The sequence below is a fragment of the Nothobranchius furzeri genome, chromosome 8, assembly GCF_043380555.1.
Source record: "Nothobranchius furzeri strain GRZ-AD chromosome 8, NfurGRZ-RIMD1, whole genome shotgun sequence".
NCBI classification, from domain to species: domain Eukaryota; kingdom Metazoa; phylum Chordata; class Actinopteri; order Cyprinodontiformes; family Nothobranchiidae; genus Nothobranchius; species Nothobranchius furzeri.
The window spans coordinates 52203256-52211083 of NC_091748.1; the positions used below are offsets into that span (position 1 = coordinate 52203256).

Below are 7828 nucleotides of genomic sequence, written 5' to 3' on the forward strand. Positions count from 1 at the left end.
TCATCATCAACTACGTTTAATTCATCATCAACTACGTTTAATTCGTCATCTACTTCAAACAAATCTGAAAGGTCATCAAACCAATTTTCACTCATGATACAAAAGACATTAAAAACCTACTAAAAATGAAGAAAAAAAATCTGCGTCATCCTTACAAAGTGAGCACTTGTTGGACCACATCCACCAGGCCGGAATTCACTTGCAGGAGCAGGTACCCAAGCTTCATCCTGTTTAATCTCTGCAGTGGCGTAAATATGCCCCGCTTCTTCTTCTTCAACCGTTTTTCTGATGAAAAAATAAATAAAAATAAATAAAATGAACGAGCTTTTAATAAATTATATATAAATTTAACTTACTCTGTACAGGTGCAGGAGGTGGGGCGTTCTCTTCGTCCGTCGTGGGTTGTTCTGAAAGGATAAAAAACATCATCTTTTTTACTTCAAAATTTAATATACTCTGCGGAGCGGTTTTGTGAAACAGCTTACCGGCTGGCTGCTCAGGAGCACGTTCAGCGGTTTCAGAGTCGCTGTCGGATTGTTCTGAAAGAATAAAAACAAGGAAAAATATGAACGAATCATCTTTGAAGTAAATAACCACCTTTTTATATATCTCTTACCCTGTGCAGGAGAAGGGGGAGGAGGAGGAGGAGGAGGAGGTGTGGGCGGAGATATTGAAGCGGCTGTCGGATGTTGTTCTGAAAGGATAAAAACAACGGTAAATGTGAACGAGTCATCTTTGACTTATTAATCAGTTGTTTTTTTTATCGTTACCATCCGTCTGCGCATGAGAAGGGGTTGGAGGTGGTGGGGGCTGAGATATTGGGGGTGCGTAGGCCGTCGGCCGTTGCTCTGGAGAATAAAAACGATAAATATGAACGACACATCTCTGACTTATTAATCGCTATTTTGTAATCACTTACCAGCTTCGAGGATCGTCTGTGGCGTGATGGTCCTGTAACGAACAGCTTTCGCGTTCGCATTCGCGTGTGATCTGACGGTCTGGCTGGGCTGATACGAATGTAAGACGGTTCGGCTGGTGGATGGAGGCGTGGTTGGGTAAAAGTTATCACTTCCGGGGTAAGGTTGAACCCCCTCCTTTTCTGTAAAATGAGATATTTCTCAGCTGAAGAAAAGAACGTTACGTATATATTTATAAAATCCACTCACTCAGATTGTCGACCGCACGGTTAATTTTAGACAAATCATCCAGGGGAAAAGGTACCGGAGTTTTACAAGTTAATTCCTCAATAGGAATTTCTTCCCACTCGCCGTCCGATATGACAATAGCGTCTGAAAATAAAGATGTTAAACCAGAAAGAGAAAAAAAGATTTGCGTCTTAAGTTAAAAACTTACCCGTCATCTTAGCTTGTTACACCTCAAATCACGACTCCGAAAATGCGGTTTTACATTTTATACAGCTGTTTAAAAAAATCTTGAATAGAAAACGGTTGCGATTGGTCGAAAAAAAAAAGTTTATAAACAATACATAGTCATTTGCTTTGTTGTATAGGTAGACAAATGTCTGAATGGGTGTTTAGAGTTGTGTGTGTGTGTGTGTGTGTGTGTGTGTGTGTGTGTGTGTGTGTGTGTGCGTGCGTGCGTGCGTGCGTGCGTGTGTGTGTGTGTGTGTGTGTGTGTTTAACTCGTATCCATTGCTTCTTCAAAACTCCCAGGAGCAGAAATAAAAAAAACCTTTACGATCCAAAAAATAATACCGGACCGGTTTTGTACCGGACATTTCTTCCTGAAATCGCTTATGAAAAATCTGTTGCGTTGTCAAGCCAATCTCATCATGTCTCAATTCGAACGTTGTTTTTAGCAGAGGAAGGCTATATTCAAAACACGTATCCATCGGTTCTTCTTCTTCTTCTTCACTCATGTTTCCTTAATAATGGATAAAATGTAGCAGCTCCTTCACTCGTGTGTAAATCCGTTTACGACATGCATGTGCCTTAGTTTAACTATTCTGAGAGGTATGACATTAAAGGTTTGACCAGAGGTACGTCTGCTCTGAGACTTTACTAATCCACCCCTCCCAAAAAACAAACCTCATAAACAGCTTTTTATTTATTTCAGCTGTTATAGGTCCTACAAAAAGGATCAAATCTTTTCTCTGAGGCAGGAAGCAATGTGTGTGTGTGTGTGTGTGTGTGTGTGTGTGTGTGTGTGTGTGTGTGTGTGTGTGTGTGTGTGTGTGTGTGTGTGTGTGTGTGTGTGTGTGTGTGTGTGTGTGAGACAGTGAAAACAAAAAGTCACAAAATGTGACACTAAAGGCAGGAGGCGATGGTTAAGCTTTCACTGCTGATGATGACGAACCAAAGATGCTGTTCACCTAAATAGCTCTTTGAAACAATAGCAAGTCATTTGCTTTTGTGAATTGTTTCCATGCCGACTTGGTTAAAATGAGCTCTAAGATAGATGAACCAGATCTTTGTTCACCAACTTTCCCGCCACTCTTTCAATTCAGCCCACCTGCAAAAAAGTAAGTAATTTGCTTTTGCGTGTTGTTTCCGTGACGACTTGGTTCAGCCAGTTCTTTGTTTTAAAACTTTCCCGCCACCTGCAAAAAAAAGGAAGTCAATTGCTTTGTCAGAAGTCGCTGGTCGTGCAAAATTGTTTAGAATGAGCTTTAAGAAAGCTCAACAGATCTTTGTTGAACCAACTTCCTGGCACTCTTTCAAACAAACCCACCTGCAGAACAATACAGAGTCATTTGATTTGTGAGTTGTCGACTAAAAGCGTCACGCTGAGGTAAGGATCAACTTTTAATTTGTTGGTCTTTCTTCTGTTAGACCAAGCACGGGTACGGAGAAGATGGAGTTAAACACCTTTTGAGTTGGCAGAATGAGGAGACAAATGATCAGAGGAGTCCAGTCACTGTTTCACCGCTCGAGAGGGGGAGAGCCTTTGCAACATACAGCAGGTCCCGCGATCTGCTCCTGTCAGTTGCTTCGGACAGACTCTCGCCGTTCTGCTGAAAACGGCTGATTTTTATTGAAGATTACAGGAATGTTACATACGCAGTTTGCCATGTACATACGTCATTGGTCATGACAGGTGAAAATAACAGCCTTGTTAGCGGACAGTTAATTCATCACGAGAACATGCATCCTTGAGATTACTAGGAGCGTCCTGATACATGAAGATACATTTCACCGGTGCCGAGAGAAAAGTGAGAGGAGCTGGAACGTGCTCACTCCCTTCAAGGTTGCAGAACAGAACATGCTGCTGTAAATCTTTGTGTAGAGGCCTTCAGTATCTGAGCAAGTGTACATATCATAGAGTAATACAAATGAGCTTAAAAGGTAAATATATAAAAGAAGCTTATAAGGTAAATATAAAAGAAGCTTATAAGGTAGATACATATATTTTCAATCCCCCTTTTGAACTCTTTTAAGAGTTCAACAAAGATGTAGGAAATCAAAACAACAACACAAAATTTCATCAAAAAAAATCTAATAAGCAAAGTTTTAAAATACCAATACAAACAATCAATCAGATTAAAATACCAATACAAACAAACAATCAGACTACAGCTTCTCATATTTCTAGCAGTAAACTAATACAAAAAACATAATCATATGTGTAACTGAACATGTTACATATGAATGGATCGCATGCACACCCGTATGAGGGCGAAAAACCCTAATTATCGTACGTCAAATAGGGAAAATTCCCCCATGTCCCCCCATTTTGGGGCGAACGCCTTTTGGCACAGAGTGGGCATGCCTAGGTCATCAATGATCAAAAAAAAAATAAAAACAACACAATCAAAAAACTCATAGAAATGAACAGGTGAAGGGATTGTTACATAAATCACTGAACATTCTCACACTCTAACAACATCTTCTTCATCATGAGAGTCATCACTATCATCAGAGGGTTCCCCTCCCAAATAGATGTTAGGACTGGCTAGTAACAAGGGCATCTGGATAATTGGGTCAGCAGGTGGAGGAGAGATGGCAATGGTAATCAATCTGTACATTCCGTTTTAGAAATGCAATGAGCGCAAACATATATCTAATGCTAAACAGGTAAATGAGTAATAATATAAAATGAGTAGTGGGTATAAAATATAACCCTTGTAAAATAAATGAGGGTGTGAAATAGAACCCTGATAAAATAAATGGAGGGTGTTAAATATAACCCTTCTAGAATGTTCATAGGGTGGTTACTTCTTCCCCCTGTTGAGGTCCTTTCACTGGCTCCAGGCAGCTGCAGGGGGTGATGATGTCACGATTCTCGTCCTGCAGGATGTGGTGGCAGCTTGGCATGCTACCTCGTCCCGCAGAATTGGTAGCTTGGCACGCTACTGTAGTCAGCTACTTCTCTTCCTGGTTTTTGGATCCTTTCTCTGGTTAGGCAGATGTCAGCTGCTTCTCTTCCAGGTTAGGCTCCTCTCCTTGAGACAGGTTCTCTTGGACCTCGGTCAGGGTACGGTGTGGCTCTTCCGCTGCAGCACACTGGGTCCAATGGTACCAGGAGTCTCCTTTACCGTCCAGCCGGACAGCGTGTGACGTCCTCTCCATGATCCTGTATGGCCTGGTCCACCTTGGTTCCGTCCACTTTCTTTTGGTGACCTTCAGCAGGACCCAGACGCCTGGCACCGAAGGCGAAGTATCTTCGTGTGTGTGGTCTTGGTCCAATGAAGGCTTTCTCGGCTTGTGCAGTCCAATTGATCTTGGCAGATAGTCGGTAGGAAGATTCACACTCCGGCCGGACCAGAAGTTCCCCGAACCGATCGCCTAGGGATTAAAGGTTATGCACAAAAATGTCCTAGCTCTTACTGACCCTAGCCTCTGATACCTTCAACGTCAGACACATACAGTTACGAACAGCCAGCGCAATTAAAGGTACAGTGACATCACGACATGGACACACACAGACACACAAACACATACACATGCACATACACAGAGAGAGAGGGAGAGAGTAAGAATGTGTGTGGGAGAAAGAAATGAGTGGGATCCACTTTGCCACCAGCATCTCCACCTGTGTCACAGAGAAAAAATTACAAAGAAATTAAAACATAAAGCAAACAACAATAATTCAATGAGTATAAATGATCAAACTAAAATATACAACCATGCATGGGTTTTATAACAGTTCCGGCAACACTGGAGAGGAAGCCTTGTACAATGAATTCTTAAGATGTCCTTCATCAATTAGAGGTTATAGCCAAATTGTTTCAGGATCCTGAATTTGAATTTGAATTGGGTAATTTACTCAGAATAGTCCAATGTCTTTGTTGATGTTTCTCAAGGCTCAGCCATACCCATATAAATAAATGAACAAACAAACAGAACAAACACAGTCAAACACACGGTCCATACACGTCTCTGTGCCCTCACACACCAAGCAAATGTCAGACTGAAGCGAAAGTGTGAAATACTTGACCTAACGCTAAATCAGTGGAAAGAAAAAATAAGACCTAAAGCATGTGATCAAATTAATCCAACAACACTTCCCATAACTGCCGTTCTAAACTCATGTTGCGGTGTGATCTCTCCAATTAGAAATTAGGACAACCACTTTACTATCAATTCCACAAAATAGTTTCAGGTTTTCCAATGTCCCTTACCTAAACCACCTGTCTTTCTTACCTTCTTTCTTTTTTTTTAGAACCTTACTAGCACAAGAAATCCTAAGAATTAATTCACTACTTAAGGTTAATTTGTAAATAACGAGACTGCAGTTACAGGTTTGTTTGTACATAGTATTGGTAATCAGCAGTTTTTCCTTATCTCCTCATTTAGAAGTGTGTTTCTGTGCTACTCCTCCATCTATAACACAAATTAGTATCATCCTAAAAAGCGTCTGAAATTAAGCTGCATTGCTAAATCAATAACGTGATTTGTGCTAAGAAATACTCCCCTATCCTCTTCCTTTTTCCAGTGGCACTGAATGACAGATTTTAGATCAATTTAACGTTTTATTACTATTACGTTTCATTTAATTAATTTTGCTTTTTCTCTCTTATTTTTATCTATTTATTTATTTATGTTATTTACTTATTTATCATGCCATCCTGTGATGATAATCTTAAAGACTTTTTAGTCAATTGTCGTCAAAAAGGCCAATTAAAAATGTTATGTTAAAGATTTCACAAGATGAAAAATGTGAACATAATTTTTATCGAATGAGGGGTACCATTTATTCAATATCTTGTAACATTATTTTCTACCACACTATTGTCTCGGATGAGATGTTCCATGAATCATTTAGTCAGCTGAATGTCAAATTATTCATTCAATTGTTATTTTTATGCAATGAATGGAATGGGATGGAACTGTTCAAAAATTTGCGCATGTTTGCTCGAAGGAGAAAACTGTTGAAGCCTAAAGCGTTCTCCTAGACTTATAAATAGACACCGTTTCCTTAACCAATGAAAATAAGTGATGACGCTGATGTATTCCTTTTTGAAAAGAAAGTGAGGCTTTACTGCATGTCCGCTGCAGCTGAGAATCCTAGGACAATAAAGATTATATTGACGTCCAATGGTGAGTTGGGCTGAAATCCAGGTTACTAATCCTATTATTTATTCATTTATTGTTATTATCATTATCTCTTTTTTTTTTAGGCTAACTTCCTCAGTTAACTATGTTCTACAGTAGTTTAGTAAATTTTCCACAGTTCTGACATTTCATCAATTCAACTGGTTGTTGCCAAAAAGCCTTGTTCATTACCTGACTGCAGCAAGCACTCTTTCACTGGGTGTAACCATAGGAAACAGTCTCTTTTGAGCCTCTCTTTGTAAGTCCAGGATGACCACCGTCATTGATTAAAGTTCACATGTTAGCACACATGCTCCCCCTTTTGTACTTTGTTTCATCAGCAGCAGGGCAAATAAGTTTCTGCCTCTTTGTCCATCTTGTAGTGCTCCCCGTCTTGATGTTATAAGTCACAGCTTTTGGTGAGGGCTTCCAGGTTTTCTTTGTATAGAAGTCAGAGCCAAACATTCTTTGCAGCTGGTTGTGACAGGCCCACCCAGTAAAGTTCATGCCCGCCACAATGCACAGCAAATGTTTTCCTTAAATATGTTGATTGGATTGAAATGACAGAACTTTCTCTTTTTCAAATCAAAATCAACGATGGTTTCTAATAATTAGTCGACTTTATTGACTCAAAGGTAAATCTAGACTACTTCCTATGCACAATTTGTTCTGAATCATCAAATCAGTTCTACACAGGTTTTAAACATTAGGCACAATCTATCCCAAATGCAAAATCCCTCCTTTCATTTTCTATTTATCTATTTTATTTTGGGAAAATAACTACCAGTTTTTAACTCAAAACAGCCTGGTACAGTTTCTAGCCAGGTTACAGGAAATAATACTTAGTTTATCTGTTTTTTTCATTATTCAGCGTCTCAAAATCCAGCCATTAACGTTAATGGTTCTTAAAGTTGAGGCAAGATAATTATTGGATTTTGTTTTATAGCAAGATTTAACAAATATTTTATTTCTTGACTGATTATTTGTTAATTTTATGGTTTTCATAAAGATGATCCTGAGAAGTTCAGAGCTGCTTTTCGCAGCACCCTGTGCTATTTTTAGACTACGGGATTCTTGTGTGTAAAAGTGGGTGGAGTCAGGTCCCCAGGCTGAAACTCCAGTCATTCTCACTAGATCTGTCCGAGAGGAAGGATCTCCTGAATACCCTAACCAGAAGCCTTAAGGTACGTCCAAAACACCGAAAAATATCCTTTCTAAAGTCACAAATTGCTTAAAACTGCATGTTACATAGAAAAACAGTGAGAGCGAGGGAGTCCAGCTGACTCCACGGCCCATAATCAGACAAAATACTTCCTTTATAACCACAACATACA

At 39.6% G+C, this 7828-nt stretch overlaps 1 long non-coding RNA gene across 1 annotated transcript; it reads right to left on the reverse strand.

Annotated features, from left to right (window-relative positions):
• Positions 1-385: 385 nt before the first annotated feature.
• Positions 386-952, reverse strand: LOC139071395 (uncharacterized). Its single transcript, XR_011521297.1, has 3 exons — positions 771-952; positions 617-694; positions 386-539 (listed from the first exon to the last, which is right to left on the reverse strand). It is a non-coding gene; the product is annotated as an uncharacterized lncRNA (long non-coding RNA).
• Between the last annotated feature and the right edge of the window lie 6876 nt (positions 953-7828).